The sequence below is a fragment of the Chlamydotis macqueenii genome, chromosome 2, assembly GCF_036417535.1.
Source record: "Chlamydotis macqueenii isolate bChlMac1 chromosome 2, bChlMac1.mat, whole genome shotgun sequence".
Classification (NCBI taxonomy): domain Eukaryota; kingdom Metazoa; phylum Chordata; class Aves; order Otidiformes; family Otididae; genus Chlamydotis; species Chlamydotis macqueenii.
Window position 1 is genome coordinate 53,731,435 of NC_141557.1, and position 20,122 is coordinate 53,751,556.

Consider the following 20,122-nt stretch of genomic DNA (forward strand, 5'->3'; position numbering starts at 1 on the left):
CCGACGACCAGCAGACGATCGCGGCCACACGCGAGCTGGCCGCACTCGAAGCCCTCGCGGCTCTTCTCTCGCTCTTTCCCGCGGGGATCCGTTGGAGGAGGCTCTCTGGCTTCACTGCACAACTCGAACCGCGAAAGCCGCAATGATCTTTGTCCAAGCTGCGCAGAAGAAACAAAGCACTAAAACGGCTAATGTCTAGCTAATCTCCCAAGTGAAAAGGGTCAGCACGGAAAGCTCTTGCTGCTCTTCACTCGCTCTTGGTAACGGCCCAGAAGCATTGCGACTCTTCGCTTCTCTGCAGGATTTGTCCACCAACACTTCACATCAGCTAAAGCCTGCTGCCCGGAGGAAAAGAGGCTAAGAAAGATCGTAGAAGGCACGATTGTTGCCGCACGAGAAGTGCCTGCTGCGGAGGCTTCTTGCTAGCAGCGCTAAAGGCACACCAACATTGTATCTCTGTGCTTTCCTGAACAGCTTGCGCTGGGACAGTTACAACCGTGTTTTGCACGCTGTCCGGGTGCTGAGGCACTAAAAGTGCGGATGTCTGGCGACTGTCCAACACGAGAACCGGCTGCTCTGAAAGCCCTTCCTGCTCTTCACGTGCGCTTTCTAGCAGATCTACGCACACACAAACGTCGAGCCTCTTCGCTGTCCTACACAGCTAGCACGTACCGTCAACTTGGAACCAGCCGCACAGAAGGAAGGAGCCCTCCAACCGACGAACAGCCGACGATCGCGTCCACACGCGAGCTGGCCTCATTCGAAGCCCTCGCGGCTCTTCTCTCGCTCTTTCCCGCGGGGATCCGTTGGAGGAGGCTCTCTGGCTTCACTGCACAACTCGAACCGCGAAAGCCGCAATGATCTTTGTCCAAGCTGCGCAGAAGAAACAAAGCACTAAAACGGCTAATGTCTAGCTAATCTCCCAAGTGAAAAGGGTCAGCACGGAAAGCTCTTGCTGCTCTTCACTCGCTCTTGGTAACGGCCCAGAAGCATTGCGACTCTTCGCTTCTCTGCAGGATTTGTCCACCAACACTTCACATCAGCTAAAGCCTGCTGCCCGGAGGAAAAGAGGCTAAGAAAGATCGTAGAAGGCACGATTGTTGCCGCACGAGAAGTGCCTGCTGCGGAGGCTTCTTGCTAGCAGCGCTAAAGGCACACCAACACTGTATCTCTGTGCTTTCCTGAACAGCTTGCGCTGGGACAGTTACAACCGTGTTTTGCACGCTGTCCGGGTGCTGAGGCACTAAAAGTGCGGATGTCTGGCGACTGTCCAACACGAGAACCGGCTGCTCTGAAAGCCCTTCCTGCTCTTCACGTGCGCTTTCTAGCAGATCTACGCACACACAAACGTCGAGCCTCTTCGCTTTCCTACACAGCTAGCACGTACCGTCAACTTGGAAGCAGCCGCACAGAAGGAAGGAGCCCTCCAACCGACGACCAGCCGACGATCGCGTCCACACCCCAGCTGGCCGCATTCGAAGCCCTCGCGGCTCTTCTCTCGCTCTTTCCCGCGGGGATCCGTTGGAGGAGGCTCTCTGGCTTCACTGCACAACTCGAACCGCGAAAGCCGCAATGATCTTTGTCCAAGCTGCGCAGAAGAAACAAAGCACTAAAACGGCCAATGTCTAGCTAATCTCCCAAGTGAAAAGGGTCAGCACGGAAAGCTCTTGCTGCTCTTCACTCGCTCTTGGTAACGGCCCAGAAGCATTGCGACTCTTCGCTTCTCTGCAGGATTTGCCCACCAACACTTCACATCAGCTAAAGCCGGCTGCCCGGACGAAAAGAGGCTATGAAAGATCGTAGAAGGCACGATTGTTGCCGCACGAGAAGTGCCTGCTGCGGAGGCTTCTTGCTAGCAGCGCTAAAGGCACACCAACATTGTATCTCTGTGCTTTCCTGAACAGCTTGCGCTGGGACAGTTACAACCGTGTTTTGCAAGCTGTCCGGGTGCTGAGGCACTAAAAGTGCGGATGTCTGGCGACTGTCCAACACGAGAACCGGCTGCTCTGAAAGCCCTTCCTGCTCTTCACGTGCGCTTTCTAGCAGATCTACGCACACACAAACGTCGAGCCTTTTCGCTGTCCTACACAGCTAGCACGCTGGCAGGTACCGTCAACTTGGAAGCAGCCGCACAGAAGGAAGGAGCCCTCCAACCGACGACCAGCGGATGATCGCGGCCACACGCGAGCTGGTCGCACTCGAAGCCCTCGCGGCTCATCTCTCGCTCTTTCCGCAGAGCTCCGAGATCCGTGCGAGGAGGCTCCCTGCCTTTGCTGCACAACTCGAACCGCGAAAGCCGCAATGATCTTTGTCCAAGCTGCGCAGAAGAAACAAAGCACTAAAACGGCTAATGTCTAGCTAATCTCCCAAGTGAAAAGGGTCAGCACGGAAAGCTCTTGCTGCTCTTCACTCGCTCTTGGTAACGGCCCAGAAGCATTGCGACTCTTCGCTTCTCTGCAGGATTTGTCCACCAACACTTCACATCAGCTAAAGCCTGCTGCCCGGAGGAAAAGAGGCTAAGAAAGATCGTAGAAGGCACGATTGTTGCCGCACGAGAAGTGCCTGCTGCGGAGGCTTCTTGCTAGCAGCGCTAAAGGCACACCAACATTGTATCTCTGTGCTTTCCTGAACAGCTTGCGCTGGGACAGTTACAACCGTGTTTTGCACGCTGTCCGGGTGCTGAGGCACTAAAAGTGCGGATGTCTGGCGACTGTCCAACACGAGAACCGGCTGCTCTGAAAGCCCTTCCTGCTCTTCACGTGCGCTTTCTAGCAGATCTACGCAGACACAAACGTCGAGCCTCTTCGCTGTCCTACACAGCTAGCACGTACCGTCAACTTGGAACCAGCCGCACAGAAGGAAGGAGCCCTCCAACCGACGAACAGCCGACGATCGCGTCCACACGCGAGCTGGCCTCATTCGAAGCCCTCGCGGCTCTTCTCTCGCTCTTTCCCGCGGGGATCCGTGGGAGGAGGCTCCCTGCCTTCGCTGCACAACTCGAACCGCGAAAGCCGCAATGATCTTTGTCCAAGCTGCGCAGAAGAAACAAAGCACTAAAACGGCTAATGTCTAGCTAATCTCCCAAGTGAAAAGGGTCAGCACGGAAAGCTCTTGCTGCTCTTCACTCGCTCTTGGTAACGGCCCAGAAGCATTGCGACTCTTCGCTTCTCTGCAGGATTTGCCCACCAACACTTCACATCAGCTAAAGCCGGCTGCCCGGACGAAAAGAGGCTAAGAAAGATCGTAGAAGGCACGATTGTTGCCGCACGAGAAGTGCCTGCTGCGGAGGCTTCTTGCTAGCAGCGCTAAAGGCACACCAACATTGTATCTCTGTGCTTTCCTGAACAGCTTGCGCTGGGACAGTTACAACCGTGTTTTGCAAGCTGTCCGGGTACTGAGGCACTAAAAGTGCGGATGTCTGGCGACTGTCCAACACGAGAACCGGCTGCTCTGAAAGCCCTTCCTGCTCTTCACGTGCGCTTTCTAGCAGATCTACGCACACACAAACGTCGAGCTTCTTCGCTGTCCTACACAGCTAGCACGCTGGCAGGTACCGTCAACTTGGAAGCAGCCGCACAGAAGGAAGGAGCCCTCCAACCGACGACCAGCAGACGATCGCGGCCACACGCGAGCTGGCCGCACTCGAAGCCCTCGCGGCTCTTCTCTCGCTCTTTCCCGCGGGGATCCGTTGGAGGAGGCTCTCTGGCTTCACTGCACAACTCGAACCGCGAAAGCCGCAATGATCTTTGTCCAAGCTGCGCAGAAGAAACAAAGCACTAAAACGGCTAATGTCTAGCTAATCTCCCAAGTGAAAAGGGTCAGCACGGAAAGCTCTTGCTGCTCTTCACTCGCTCTTGGTAACGGCCCAGAAGCATTGCGACTCTTCGCTTCTCTGCAGGATTTGTCCACCAACACTTCACATCAGCTAAAGCCTGCTGCCCGGAGGAAAAGAGGCTAAGAAAGATCGTAGAAGGCACGATTGTTGCCGCACGAGAAGTGCCTGCTGCGGAGGCTTCTTGCTAGCAGCGCTAAAGGCACACCAACACTGTATCTCTGTGCTTTCCTGAACAGCTTGCGCTGGGACAGTTACAACCGTGTTTTGCACGCTGTCCGGGTGCTGAGGCACTAAAAGTGCGGATGTCTGGCGACTGTCCAACACGAGAACCGGCTGCTCTGAAAGCCCTTCCTGCTCTTCACGTGCGCTTTCTAGCAGATCTACGCACACACAAACGTCGAGCCTCTTCGCTTTCCTACACAGCTAGCACGTACCGTCAACTTGGAAGCAGCCGCACAGAAGGAAGGAGCCCTCCAACCGACGACCAGCCGACGATCGCGTCCACACCCCAGCTGGCCGCATTCGAAGCCCTCGCGGCTCTTCTCTCGCTCTTTCCCGCGGGGATCCGTTGGAGGAGGCTCTCTGGCTTCACTGCACAACTCGAACCGCGAAAGCCGCAATGATCTTTGTCCAAGCTGCGCAGAAGAAACAAAGCACTAAAACGGCCAATGTCTAGCTAATCTCCCAAGTGAAAAGGGTCAGCACGGAAAGCTCTTGCTGCTCTTCACTCGCTCTTGGTAACGGCCCAGAAGCATTGCGACTCTTCGCTTCTCTGCAGGATTTGCCCACCAACACTTCACATCAGCTAAAGCCGGCTGCCCGGACGAAAAGAGGCTATGAAAGATCGTAGAAGGCACGATTGTTGCCGCACGAGAAGTGCCTGCTGCGGAGGCTTCTTGCTAGCAGCGCTAAAGGCACACCAACATTGTATCTCTGTGCTTTCCTGAACAGCTTGCGCTGGGACAGTTACAACCGTGTTTTGCAAGCTGTCCGGGTACTGAGGCACTAAAAGTGCGGATGTCTGGCGACTGTCCAACACGAGAACCGGCTGCTCTGAAAGCCCTTCCTGCTCTTCACGTGCGCTTTCTAGCAGATCTACGCACACACAAACGTCGAGCTTCTTCGCTGTCCTACACAGCTAGCACGCTGGCAGGTACCGTCAACTTGGAAGCAGCCGCACAGAAGGAAGGAGCCCTCCAACCGACGACCAGCAGACGATCGCGGCCACACGCGAGCTGGCCGCACTCGAAGCCCTCGCGGCTCTTCTCTCGCTCTTTCCCGCGGGGATCCGTTGGAGGAGGCTCTCTGGCTTCACTGCACAACTCGAACCGCGAAAGCCGCAATGATCTTTGTCCAAGCTGCGCAGAAGAAACAAAGCACTAAAACGGCTAATGTCTAGCTAATCTCCCAAGTGAAAAGGGTCAGCACGGAAAGCTCTTGCTGCTCTTCACTCGCTCTTGGTAACGGCCCAGAAGCATTGCGACTCTTCGCTTCTCTGCAGGATTTGTCCACCAACACTTCACATCAGCTAAAGCCTGCTGCCCGGAGGAAAAGAGGCTAAGAAAGATCGTAGAAGGCACGATTGTTGCCGCACGAGAAGTGCCTGCTGCGGAGGCTTCTTGCTAGCAGCGCTAAAGGCACACCAACATTGTATCTCTGTGCTTTCCTGAACAGCTTGCGCTGGGACAGTTACAACCGTGTTTTGCACGCTGTCCGGGTGCTGAGGCACTAAAAGTGCGGATGTCTGGCGACTGTCCAACACGAGAACCGGCTGCTCTGAAAGCCCTTCCTGCTCTTCACGTGCGCTTTCTAGCAGATCTACGCACACACAAACGTCGAGCCTCTTCGCTGTCCTACACAGCTAGCACGTACCGTCAACTTGGAACCAGCCGCACAGAAGGAAGGAGCCCTCCAACCGACGAACAGCCGACGATCGCGTCCACACGCGAGCTGGCCTCATTCGAAGCCCTCGCGGCTCTTCTCTCGCTCTTTCCCGCGGGGATCCGTTGGAGGAGGCTCTCTGCCTTCACTGCACAACTCGAACCGCGAAAGCCGCAATGATCTTTGTCCAAGCTGCGCAGAAGAAACAAAGCACTAAAACGGCCAATGTCTAGCTAATCTCCCAAGTGAAAAGGGTCAGCACGGAAAGCTCTTGCTGCTCTTCACTCGCTCTTGGTAACGGCCCAGAAGCATTGCGACTCTTCGCTTCTCTGCAGGATTTGCCCACCAACACTTCACATCAGCTAAAGCCGGCTGCCCGGACGAAAAGAGGCTATGAAAGATCGTAGAAGGCACGATTGTTGCCGCACGAGAAGTGCCTGCTGCGGAGGCTTCTTGCTAGCAGCGCTAAAGGCACACCAACATTGTATCTCTGTGCTTTCCTGAACAGCTTGCGCTGGGACAGTTACAACCGTGTTTTGCAAGCTGTCCGGGTGCTGAGGCACTAAAAGTGCGGATGTCTGGCGACTGTCCAACACGAGAACCGGCTGCTCTGAAAGCCCTTCCTGCTCTTCACGTGCGCTTTCTAGCAGATCTACGCACACACAAACGTCGAGCCTTTTCGCTGTCCTACACAGCTAGCACGCTGGCAGGTACCGTCAACTTGGAAGCAGCCGCACAGAAGGAAGGAGCCCTCCAACCGACGACCAGCGGATGATCGCGGCCACACGCGAGCTGGTCGCACTCGAAGCCCTCGCGGCTCATCTCTCGCTCTTTCCGCAGAGCTCCGAGATCCGTGCGAGGAGGCTCCCTGCCTTTGCTGCACAACTCGAACCGCGAAAGCCGCAATGATCTTTGTCCAAGCTGCGCAGAAGAAACAAAGCACTAAAACGGCTAATGTCTAGCTAATCTCCCAAGTGAAAAGGGTCAGCACGGAAAGCTCTTGCTGCTCTTCACTCGCTCTTGGTAACGGCCCAGAAGCATTGCGACTCTTCGCTTCTCTGCAGGATTTGTCCACCAACACTTCACATCAGCTAAAGCCTGCTGCCCGGAGGAAAAGAGGCTAAGAAAGATCGTAGAAGGCACGATTGTTGCCGCACGAGAAGTGCCTGCTGCGGAGGCTTCTTGCTAGCAGCGCTAAAGGCACACCAACATTGTATCTCTGTGCTTTCCTGAACAGCTTGCGCTGGGACAGTTACAACCGTGTTTTGCACGCTGTCCGGGTGCTGAGGCACTAAAAGTGCGGATGTCTGGCGACTGTCCAACACGAGAACCGGCTGCTCTGAAAGCCCTTCCTGCTCTTCACGTGCGCTTTCTAGCAGATCTACGCAGACACAAACGTCGAGCCTCTTCGCTGTCCTACACAGCTAGCACGTACCGTCAACTTGGAACCAGCCGCACAGAAGGAAGGAGCCCTCCAACCGACGAACAGCCGACGATCGCGTCCACACGCGAGCTGGCCTCATTCGAAGCCCTCGCGGCTCTTCTCTCGCTCTTTCCCGCGGGGATCCGTGGGAGGAGGCTCCCTGCCTTCGCTGCACAACTCGAACCGCGAAAGCCGCAATGATCTTTGTCCAAGCTGCGCAGAAGAAACAAAGCACTAAAACGGCTAATGTCTAGCTAATCTCCCAAGTGAAAAGGGTCAGCACGGAAAGCTCTTGCTGCTCTTCACTCGCTCTTGGTAACGGCCCAGAAGCATTGCGACTCTTCGCTTCTCTGCAGGATTTGCCCACCAACACTTCACATCAGCTAAAGCCGGCTGCCCGGACGAAAAGAGGCTAAGAAAGATCGTAGAAGGCACGATTGTTGCCGCACGAGAAGTGCCTGCTGCGGAGGCTTCTTGCTAGCAGCGCTAAAGGCACACCAACATTGTATCTCTGTGCTTTCCTGAACAGCTTGCGCTGGGACAGTTACAACCGTGTTTTGCAAGCTGTCCGGGTACTGAGGCACTAAAAGTGCGGATGTCTGGCGACTGTCCAACACGAGAACCGGCTGCTCTGAAAGCCCTTCCTGCTCTTCACGTGCGCTTTCTAGCAGATCTACGCACACACAAACGTCGAGCTTCTTCGCTGTCCTACACAGCTAGCACGCTGGCAGGTACCGTCAACTTGGAACCAGCCGCACAGAAGGAAGGAGCCCTCCAACCGACGACCAGCAGACGATCGCGGCCACACGCGAGCTGGCCGCACTCGAAGCCCTCGCGGCTCTTCTCTCGCTCTTTCCCGCGGGGATCCGTTGGAGGAGGCTCTCTGGCTTCACTGCACAACTCGAACCGCGAAAGCCGCAATGATCTTTGTCCAAGCTGCGCAGAAGAAACAAAGCACTAAAACGGCTAATGTCTAGCTAATCTCCCAAGTGAAAAGGGTCAGCACGGAAAGCTCTTGCTGCTCTTCACTCGCTCTTGGTAACGGCCCAGAAGCATTGCGACTCTTCGCTTCTCTGCAGGATTTGTCCACCAACACTTCACATCAGCTAAAGCCTGCTGCCCGGAGGAAAAGAGGCTAAGAAAGATCGTAGAAGGCACGATTGTTGCCGCACGAGAAGTGCCTGCTGCGGAGGCTTCTTGCTAGCAGCGCTAAAGGCACACCAACATTGTATCTCTGTGCTTTCCTGAACAGCTTGCGCTGGGACAGTTACAACCGTGTTTTGCACGCTGTCCGGGTGCTGAGGCACTAAAAGTGCGGATGTCTGGCGACTGTCCAACACGAGAACCGGCTGCTCTGAAAGCCCTTCCTGCTCTTCACGTGCGCTTTCTAGCAGATCTACGCACACACAAACGTCGAGCCTCTTCGCTGTCCTACACAGCTAGCACGTACCGTCAACTTGGAAGCAGCCGCACAGAAGGAAGGAGCCCTCCAACCGACGACCAGCCGACGATCGCGTCCACACCCCAGCTGGCCGCATTCGAAGCCCTCGCGGCTCTTCTCTCGCTCTTTCCCGCGGGGATCCGTTGGAGGAGGCTCTCTGGCTTCACTGCACAACTCGAACCGCGAAAGCCGCAATGATCTTTGTCCAAGCTGCGCAGAAGAAACAAAGCACTAAAACGGCCAATGTCTAGCTAATCTCCCAAGTGAAAAGGGTCAGCACGGAAAGCTCTTGCTGCTCTTCACTCGCTCTTGGTAACGGCCCAGAAGCATTGCGACTCTTCGCTTCTCTGCAGGATTTGCCCACCAACACTTCACATCAGCTAAAGCCTGCTGCCCGGACGAAAAGAGGCTATGAAAGATCGTAGAAGGCACGATTGTTGCCGCACGAGAAGTGCCTGCTGCGGAGGCTTCTTGCTAGCAGCGCTAAAGGCACACCAACATTGTATCTCTGTGCTTTCCTGAACAGCTTGCGCTGGGACAGTTACAACCGTGTTTTGCAAGGTGTCCGGGTGCTGAGGCACTAAAAGTGCGGATGTCTGGCGACTGTCCAACACGAGAACCGGCTGCTCTGAAAGCCCTTCCTGCTCTTCACGTGCGCTTTCTAGCAGATCTACGCACACACAAACGTCGAGCCTTTTCGCTGTCCTACACAGCTAGCACGCTGGCAGGTACCGTCAACTTGGAAGCAGCCGCACAGAAGGAAGGAGCCCTCCAACCGACGACCAGCGGATGATCGCGGCCACACGCGAGCTGGTCGCACTCGAAGCCCTCGCGGCTCATCTCTCGCTCTTTCCGCAGAGCTCCGAGATCCGTGCGAGGAGGCTCCCTGCCTTTGCTGCACAACTCGAACCGCGAAAGCCGCAATGATCTTTGTCCAAGCTGCGCAGAAGAAACAAAGCACTAAAACGGCTAATGTCTAGCTAATCTCCCAAGTGAAAAGGGTCAGCACGGAAAGCTCTTGCTGCTCTTCACTCGCTCTTGGTAACGGCCCAGAAGCATTGCGACTCTTCGCTTCTCTGCAGGATTTGTCCACCAACACTTCACATCAGCTAAAGCCTGCTGCCCGGAGGAAAAGAGGCTAAGAAAGATCGTAGAAGGCACGATTGTTGCCGCACGAGAAGTGCCTGCTGCGGAGGCTTCTTGCTAGCAGCGCTAAAGGCACACCAACATTGTATCTCTGTGCTTTCCTGAACAGCTTGCGCTGGGACTGTTACAACCGTGTTTTGCACGCTGTCCGGGTGCTGAGGCACTAAAAGTGCGGATGTCTGGCGACTGTCCAACACGAGAACCGGCTGCTCTGAAAGCCCTTCCTGCTCTTCACGTGCGCTTTCTAGCAGATCTACGCACACACAAACGTCGAGCCTCTTCGCTGTCCTACACAGCTAGCACGTACCGTCAACTTGGAACCAGCCGCACAGAAGGAAGGAGCCCTCCAACCGACGACCAGCCGACGATCGAGGCCACACGCGAGCTGGCCGCATTCGAAGCCCTCGCGGCTCTTCTCTCGCTCTTTCCCGCGGGGATCCGTTGGAGGAGGCTCTCTGGCTTCACTGCACAACTCGAACCGCGAAAGCCGCAATGATCTTTGTCCAAGCTGCGCAGAAGAAACAAAGCACTAAAACGGCTAATGTCTAGCTAATCTCCCAAGTGAAAAGGGTCAGCACGGAAAGCTCTTGCTGCTCTTCACTCGCTCTTGGTAACGGCCCAGAAGCATTGCGACTCTTCGCTTCTCTGCAGGATTTGCCCACCAACACTTCACATCAGCTAAAGCCGGCTGCCCGGAGGAAAAGAGGCTAAGAAAGATCGTAGAAGGCACGATTGTTGCCGCACGAGAAGTGCCTGCTGCGGAGGCTTCTTGCGAGCAGCGCTAAAGGCACACCAACATCGCATCTCTGTGCTTTCCCGAACAGCTTGCGCTGGGACAGTTACAACCGTGTTTTGCAAGCTGTCCTGGTACTGAGGCACTAAAAGTGCGGATGTCTGGCGACTGTCCAACACGAGAACCGGCTGCTCTGAAAGCCCTTCCTGCTCTTCACGTGCGCTTTCTAGCAGATCTACGCACACACAAACGTCGAGCCTTTTCGCTGTCCTACACAGCTAGCACGTACCGTCAACTTGGAACCAGCCGCACAGAAGGAAGGAGCTCTCCAACCGACGAACAGCCGACGATCGCGTCCACACGCGAGCTGGCCGCACTCGAAGCCCTCGCGGCTCTTCTCTCGCTCTTTCCCGCGGGGATCCGTGGGAGGAGGCTCTCTGCCTTCGCTGCACAACACGAACCGCGAAAGCCGCAATGATCTTTGTCCAAGCTGCGCAGAAGAAACAAAGCACTAAAACGGCCAATGTCTAGCTAATCTCCCAAGTGAAAAGGGTCAGCACGGAAAGCTCTTGCTGCTCTTCACTCGCTCTTGGTAACGGCCCAGAAGCATTGCGACTCTTCGCTTCTCTGCAGGATTTGCCCACCAACACTTCACATCAGCTAAAGCCGGCTGCCCGGACGAAAAGAGGCTAAGAAAGATCGTAGAAGGCACGATTGTTGCCGCACGAGAAGTGCCTGCTGCGGAGGCTTCTTGCTAGCAGCGCTAAAGGCACACCAACATTGTATCTCTGTGCTTTCCTGAACAGCTTGCGCTGGGACAGTTACAACCGTGTTTTGCAAGCTGTCCGGGTGCTGAGGCACTAAAAGTGTGGATGTCTGGCGACTGTCCAACACGAGAACCGGCTGCTCTGAAAGCCCTTCCTGCTCTTCACGTGCGCTTTCTAGCAGATCTACGCACAGACAAACGTCGAGCCTCTTCGCTGTCCTACACAGCTAGCACGTACCGTCAACTTGGAACCAGCCGCACAGAAGGAAGGAGCCCTCCAACCGACGACCAGCCGACGATCGCGTCCACACGCGAGCTGGCCGCACTCGAACACCTCGCGGCTCTTCTCTCGCTCTTTCCCGCGGGGATCCGTTGGAGGAGGCTCTCTGGCTTCACTGCACAACTCGAACCGCGAAAGCCGCAATGATCTTTGTCCAAGCTGCGCAGAAGAAACAAAGCACTAAAACGGCTAATGTCTAGCTAATCTCCCAAGTGAAAAGGGTCAGCACGGAAAGCTCTTGCTGCTCTTCACTCGCTCTTGGTAACGGCCCAGAAGCATTGCGACTCTTCGCTTCTCTGCAGGATTTGTCCACCAACACTTCACATCAGCTAAAGCCTGCTGCCCGGACGAAAAGAGGCTAAGAAAGATCGTAGAAGGCACGATTGTTGCCGCACGAGAAGTGCCTGCTGCGGAGGCTTCTTGCTAGCAGCGCTAAAGGCACACCAACATTGTATCTCTGTGCTTTCCTGAACAGCTTGCGCTGGGACAGTTACAACCGTGTTTTGCAAGCTGTCCGGGTACTGAGGCACTAAAAGTGCGGATGTCTGGCGACTGTCCAACACGAGAACCGGCTGCTCTGAAAGCCCTTCCTGCTCTTCACGTGCGCTTTCTAGCAGATCTACGCACACACAAACGTCGAGCCTCTTCGCTGTCCTACACAGCTAGCACGTACCGTCAACTTGGAACCAGCCGCACAGAAGGAAGGAGCCCTCCAACCGACGACCAGCAGACGATCGCGTCCACACGCGAGCTGGCCGCATTCGAAGCCCTCGCGGCTCTTCTCTCGCTCTTTCCCGCGGGGATCCGTGGGAGGAGGCTCTCTGCCTTCGCTGCACAACTCGAACCGCGAAAGCCGCAATGATCTTTGTCCAAGCTGCGCAGAAGAAACAAAGCACTAAAACGGCCAATGTCTAGCTAATCTCCCAAGTGAAAAGGGTCAGCACGGAAAGCTCTTGCTGCTCTTCACTCGCTCTTGGTAACGGCCCAGAAGCATTGCGACTCTTCGCTTCTCTGCAGGATTTGCCCACCAACACTTCACGTCAGCTAAAGCCGGCTGCCCGGAGGAAAAGAGGCTAAGAAAGATCGTAGAAGGCACGATTGTTGCCGCACGAGAAGTGCCTGCTGCGGAGGCTTCTTGCGAGCAGCGCTAAAGGCACACCAACATCGCATCTCTGTGCTTTCCTGAACAGCTTGCGCTGGGACAGTTACAACCGTGTTTTGCAAGCTGTCCGGGTGCTGAGGCACTAAAAGTGCGGATGTCTGGCGACTGTCCAACACGAGAACCGGCTGCTCTGAAAGCCCTTCCTGCTCTTCACGTGCGCTTTCTAGCAGATCTACGCACACACAAACGTCGAGCCTCTTCGCTGTCCTACACAGCTAGCACGCTGGCAGGTACCGTCAACTTGGAAGCAGGCGCACAGAAAAAAGGAGCCCTCCAACCGACGACCAGCCGACGATCGCGTCCACACGCGAGCTGGCCGCACTCGAACACCTCGCGGCTCTTCTCTCGCTCTTTCCCGCGGGGATCCGTTGGAGGAGGCTCCCTGCCTTTGCTGCACAACTCGAACCGCGAAAGCCGCAATGATCTTTGTCCAAGCTGCGCAGAAGAAACAAAGCACTAAAACGGCTAATGTCTAGCTAATCTCCCAAGTGAAAAGGGTCAGCACGGAAAGCTCTTGCTGCTCTTCACTCGCTCTTGGTAACGGCCCAGAAGCATTGCGACTCTTCGCTTCTCTGCAGGATTTGTCCACCAACACTTCACATCAGCTAAAGCCTGCTGCCCGGAGGAAAAGAGGCTAAGAAAGATCGTAGAAGGCACGATTGTTGCCGCACGAGAAGTGCCTGCTGCGGAGGCTTCTTGCTAGCAGCGCTAAAGGCACACCAACATTGTATCTCTGTGCTTTCCTGAACAGCTTGCGCTGGGACAGTTACAACCGTGTTTTGCACGCTGTCCGGGTGCTGAGGCACTAAAAGTGCGGATGTCTGGCGACTGTCCAACACGAGAACCGGCTGCTCTGAAAGCCCTTCCTGCTCTTCACGTGCGCTTTCTAGCAGATCTACGCACACACAAACGTCGAGCCTCTTCGCTGTCCTACACAGCTAGCACGTACCGTCAACTTGGAACCAGCCGCACAGAAGGAAGGAGCCCTCCAACCGACGAACAGCCGACGATCGAGGCCACACGCGAGCTGGTCGCACTCGAAGCCCTCGCGACTCATCTCTCGCTCTTTCCTCAGAGCTCCGGAGATCCGGGCGAGGAGGCTCTCTGCCTTCGCTGCACAACTCGAACCGCGAAAGCCGCAATGATCTTTGTCCAAGCTGCGCAGAAGAAACAAAGCACTAAAACGGCCAATGTCTAGCTAATCTCCCAAGTGAAAAGGGTCAGCACGGAAAGCTCTTGCTGCTCTTCACTCGCTCTTCGTAACGGCCCAGAAGCATTGCGACTCTTCGCTTCTCTGCAGGATTTGCCCACCAACACTTCACATCAGCTAAAGCCGGCTGCCCGGACGAAAAGAGGCTAAGAAAGATCGTAGAAGGCACGATTGTTGCCGCACGAGAAGTGCCTGCTGCGGAGGCTTCTTGCTAGCAGCGCTAAAGGCACACCAACATTGTATCTCTGTGCTTTCCTGAACAGCTTGCGCTGGGACAGTTACAACCGTGTTTTGCAAGCTGTCCGGGTGCTGAGGCACTAAAAGTGCGGATGTCTGGCGACTGTCCAACACGAGAACCGGCTGCTCTGAAAGTCCTTCCTGCTCTTCACGTGCGCTTTCTAGCAGATCTACGCACACACAAACGTCGAGCTTCTTCGCTGTCCTACACAGCTAGCACGCTGGCAGGTACCGTCAACTTGGAACCAGCCGCACAGAAGGAAGGAGCCCTCCAACCGACGACCAGCAGACGATCGCGGCCACACGCGAGCTGGCCGCACTCGAAGCCCTCGCGGCTCTTCTCTCGCTCTTTCCCGCGGGGATCCGTTGGAGGAGGCTCTCTGGCTTCACTGCACAACTCGAACCGCGAAAGCCGCAATGATCTTTGTCCAAGCTGCGCAGAAGAAACAAAGCACTAAAACGGCTAATGTCTAGCTAATCTCCCAAGTGAAAAGGGTCAGCACGGAAAGCTCTTGCTGCTCTTCACTCGCTCTTGGTAACGGCCCAGAAGCATTGCGACTCTTCGCTTCTCTGCAGGATTTGTCCACCAACACTTCACATCAGCTAAAGCCTGCTGCCCGGAGGAAAAGAGGCTAAGAAAGATCGTAGAAGGCACGATTGTTGCCGCACGAGAAGTGCCTGCTGCGGAGGCTTCTTGCTAGCAGCGCTAAAGGCACACCAACATTGTATCTCTGTGCTTTCCTGAACAGCTTGCGCTGGGACAGTTACAACCGTGTTTTGCACGCTGTCCGGGTGCTGAGGCACTAAAAGTGCGGATGTCTGGCGACTGTCCAACACGAGAACCGGCTGCTCTGAAAGCCCTTCCTGCTCTTCACGTGCGCTTTCTAGCAGATCTACGCACACACAAACGTCGAGCCTCTTCGCTGTCCTACACAGCTAGCACGTACCGTCAACTTGGAACCAGCCGCACAGAAGGAAGGAGCCCTCCAACCGACGAACAGCCGACGATCGCGTCCACACGCGAGCTGGCCTCATTCGAAGCCCTCGCGGCTCTTCTCTCGCTCTTTCCCGCGGGGATCCGTGGGAGGAGGCTCCCTGCCTTTGCTGCACAACTCGAACCGCGAAAGCCGCAATGATCTTTGTCCAAGCTGCGCAGAAGAAACAAAGCACTAAAACGGCTAATGTCTAGCTAATCTCCCAAGTGAAAAGGGTCAGCACGGAAAGCTCTTGCTGCTCTTCACTCGCTCTTGGTAACGGCCCAGAAGCATTGCGACTCTTCGCTTCTCTGCAGGATTTGTCCACCAACACTTCACATCAGCTAAAGCCTGCTGCCCGGAGGAAAAGAGGCTAAGAAAGATCGTAGAAGGCACGATTGTTGCCGCACGAGAAGTGCCTGCTGCGGAGGCTTCTTGCTAGCAGCGCTAAAGGCACACCAACATTGTATCTCTGTGCTTTCCTGAACAGCTTGCGCTGGGACAGTTACAACCGTGTTTTGCACGCTGTCCGGGTGCTGAGGCACTAAAAGTGCGGATGTGTGGCGACTGTCCAACACGAGAACCGGCTGCTCTGAAAGCCCTTCCTGCTCTTCACGTGCGCTTTCTAGCAGATCTACGCACACACAAACGTCGAGCCTCTTCGCTGTCCTACACAGCTAGCACGTACCGTCAACTTGGAACCAGCCGCACAGAAGGAAGGAGCCCTCCAACCGACGAACAGCCGACGATCGAGGCCACACGCGAGCTGGTCGCACTCGAAGCCCTCGCGACTCATCTCTCGCTCTTTCCTCAGAGCTCCGGAGATCCGGGCGAGGAGGCTCTCTGCCTTCGCTGCACAACTCGAACCGCGAAAGCCGCAATGATCTTTGTCCAAGCTGCGCAGAAGAAACAAAGCACTAAAACGGCCAATGTCTAGCTAATCTCCCAAGTGAAAAGGGTCAGCACGGAAAGCTCTTGCTGCTCTTCACTCGCTCTTGGTAACGGCCCAGAAGCATTGCGACTCTTCGCTTCTCTGCAGGATTTGCCCACCAACACTTCACGTCAGCTAAAGCCGGCTGCCCGGAGGAAAAGAGGCTAAGAAAGATCGTAGAAGGCACGATTGTTGCCGCACGAGAAGTGCCTGCTGCGGAGGCTTCTTGCGAGCAGCGCTAAAGGCACACCAACATCGCATCTCTGTGCTTTCCTGAACAGCTTGCGCTGGGACAGTTACAACCGTGTTTTGCAAGCTGTCCGGGTGCTGAGGCACTAAAAGTGCGGATGTCTGGCGACTGTCCAACACGAGAACCGGCTGCTCTGAAAGCCCTTCCTGCTCTTCACGTGCGCTTTCTAGCAGATCTACGCACACACAAACGTCGAGCTTCTTCGCTGTCCTACACAGCTAGCACGCTGGCAGGTACCGTCAACTTGGAACCAGCCGCACAGAAGGAAGGAGCCCTCCAACCGACGACCAGCAGACGATCGCGGCCACACGCGAGCTGGCCGCACTCGAAGCCCTCGCGGCTCTTCTCTCGCTCTTTCCCGCGGGGATCCGTTGGAGGAGGCTCTCTGGCTTCACTGCACAACTCGAACCGCGAAAGCCGCAATGATCTTTGTCCAAGCTGCGCAGAAGAAACAAAGCACTAAAACGGCTAATGTCTAGCTAATCTCCCAAGTGAAAAGGGTCAGCACGGAAAGCTCTTGCTGCTCTTCACTCGCTCTTGGTAACGGCCCAGAAGCATTGCGACTCTTCGCTTCTCTGCAGGATTTGTCCACCAACACTTCACATCAGCTAAAGCCTGCTGCCCGGAGGAAAAGAGGCTAAGAAAGATCGTAGAAGGCACGATTGTTGCCGCACGAGAAGTGCCTGCTGCGGAGGCTTCTTGCTAGCAGCGCTAAAGGCACACCAACATTGTATCTCTGTGCTTTCCTGAACAGCTTGCGCTGGGACAGTTACAACCGTGTTTTGCACGCTGTCCGGGTGCTGAGGCACTAAAAGTGCGGATGTCTGGCGACTGTCCAACACGAGAACCGGCTGCTCTGAAAGCCCTTCCTGCTCTTCACGTGCGCTTTCTAGCAGATCTACGCACACACAAACGTCGAGCCTCTTCGCTGTCCTACACAGCTAGCACGTACCGTCAACTTGGAACCAGCCGCACAGAAGGAAGGAGCCCTCCAACCGACGAACAGCCGACGATCGCGTCCACACGCGAGCTGGCCTCATTCGAAGCCCTCGCGGCTCTTCTCTCGCTCTTTCCCGCGGGGATCCGTGGGAGGAGGCTCTCTGCCTTCGCTGCACAACACGAACCGCGAAAGCCGCAATGATCTTTGTCCAAGCTGCGCAGAAGAAACAAAGCACTAAAACGGCCAATGTCTAGCTAATCTCCCAAGTGAAAAGGGTCAGCACGGAAAGCTCTTGCTGCTCTTCACTCGCTCTTGGTAACGGCCCAGAAGCATTGCGACTCTTCGCTTCTCTGCAGGATTTGCCCACCAACACTTCACATCAGCTAAAGCCGGCTGCCCGGACGAAAAGAGGCTAAGAAAGATCGTAGAAGGCACGATTGTTGCCGCACGAGAAGTGCCTGCTGCGGAGGCTTCTTGCTAGCAGCGCTAAAGGCACACCAACATTGTATCTCTGTGCTTTCCTGAACAGCTTGCGCTGGGACAGTTACAACCGTGTTTTGCAAGCTGTCCGGGTGCTGAGGCACTAAAAGTGTGGATGTCTGGCGACTGTCCAACACGAGAACCGGCTGCTCTGAAAGCCCTTCCTGCTCTTCACGTGCGCTTTCTAGCAGATCTACGCACAGACAAACGTCGAGCCTCTTCGCTGTCCTACACAGCTAGCACGTACCGTCAACTTGGAACCAGCCGCACAGAAGGAAGGAGCCCTCCAACCGACGACCAGCCGACGATCGCGTCCACACGCGAGCTGGCCGCACTCGAACACCTCGCGGCTCTTCTCTCGCTCTTTCCCGCGGGGATCCGTTGGAGGAGGCTCTCTGGCTTCACTGCACAACTCGAACCGCGAAAGCCGCAATGATCTTTGTCCAAGCTGCGCAGAAGAAACAAAGCACTAAAACGGCTAATGTCTAGCTAATCTCCCAAGTGAAAAGGGTCAGCACGGAAAGCTCTTGCTGCTCTTCACTCGCTCTTGGTAACGGCCCAGAAGCATTGCGACTCTTCGCTTCTCTGCAGGATTTGTCCACCAACACTTCACATCAGCTAAAGCCGGCTGCCCGGACGAAAAGAGGCTAAGAAAGATCGTAGAAGGCACGATTGTTGCCGCACGAGAAGTGCCTGCTGCGGAGGCTTCTTGCTAGCAGCGCTAAAGGCACACCAACATTGTATCTCTGTGCTTTCCTGAACAGCTTGCGCTGGGACAGTTACAACCGTGTTTTGCAAGCTGTCCGGGTACTGAGGCACTAAAAGTGCGGATGTCTGGCGACTGTCCAACACGAGAACCGGCTGCTCTGAAAGCCCTTCCTGCTCTTCACGTGCGCTTTCTAGCAGATCTACGCACACACAAACGTCGAGCCTCTTCGCTGTCCTACACAGCTAGCACGTACCGTCAACTTGGAACCAGCCGCACAGAAGGAAGGAGCCCTCCAACCGACGACCAGCAGACGATCGCGTCCACACGCGAGCTGGCCGCATTCGAAGCCCTCGCGGCTCTTCTCTCGCTCTTTCCCGCGGGGATCCGTGGGAGGAGGCTCTCTGCCTTCGCTGCACAACTCGAACCGCGAAAGCCGCAATGATCTTTGTCCAAGCTGCGCAGAAGAAACAAAGCACTAAAACGGCCAATGTCTAGCTAATCTCCCAAGTGAAAAGGGTCAGCACGGAAAGCTCTTGCTGCTCTTCACTCGCTCTTGGTAACGGCCCAGAAGCATTGCGACTCTTCGCTTCTCTGCAGGATTTGCCCACCAACACTTCACGTCAGCTAAAGCCGGCTGCCCGGAGGAAAAGAGGCTAAGAAAGATCGTAGAAGGCACGATTGTTGCCGCACGAGAAGTGCCTGCTGCGGAGGCTTCTTGCGAGCAGCGCTAAAGGCACACCAACATCGCATCTCTGTGCTTTCCTGAACAGCTTGCGCTGGGACAGTTACAACCGTGTTTTGCAAGCTGTCCGGGTGCTGAGGCACTAAAAGTGCGGATGTCTGGCGACTGTCCAACACGAGAACCGGCTGCTCTGAAAGCCCTTCCTGCTCTTCACGTGCGCTTTCTAGCAGATCTACGCACACACAAACGTCGAGCCTCTTCGCTGTCCTACACAGCTAGCACGCTGGCAGGTACCGTCAACTTGGAAGCAGGCGCACAGAAAAAAGGAGCCCTCCAACCGACGACCAGCCGACGATCGCGTCCACACGCGAGCTGGCCGCACTCGAACACCTCGCGGCTCTTCTCTCGCTCTTTCCCGCGGGGATCCGTTGGAGGAGGCTCCCTGCCTTTGCTGCACAACTCGAACCGCGAAAGCCGCAATGATCTTTGTCCAAGCTGCGCAGAAGAAACAAAGCACTAAAACGGCTAATGTCTAGCTAATCTCCCAAGTGAAAAGGGTCAGCACGGAAAGCTCTTGCTGCTCTTCACTCGCTCTTGGTAACGGCCCAGAAGCATTGCGACTCTTCGCTTCTCTGCAGGATTTGTCCACCAACACTTCACATCAGCTAAAGCCTGCTGCCCGGAGGAAAAGAGGCTAAGAAAGATCGTAGAAGGCACGATTGTTGCCGCACGAGAAGTGCCTGCTGCGGAGGCTTCTTGCTAGCAGCGCTAAAGGCACACCAACATTGTATCTCTGTGCTTTCCTGAACAGCTTGCGCTGGGACAGTTACAACCGTGTTTTGCACGCTGTCCGGGTGCTGAGGCACTAAAAGTGCGGATGTCTGGCGACTGTCCAACACGAGAACCGGCTGCTCTGAAAGCCCTTCCTGCTCTTCACGTGCGCTTTCTAGCAGATCTACGCACACACAAACGTCGAGCCTCTTCGCTGTCCTACACAGCTAGCACGTACCGTCAACTTGGAACCAGCCGCACAGAAGGAAGG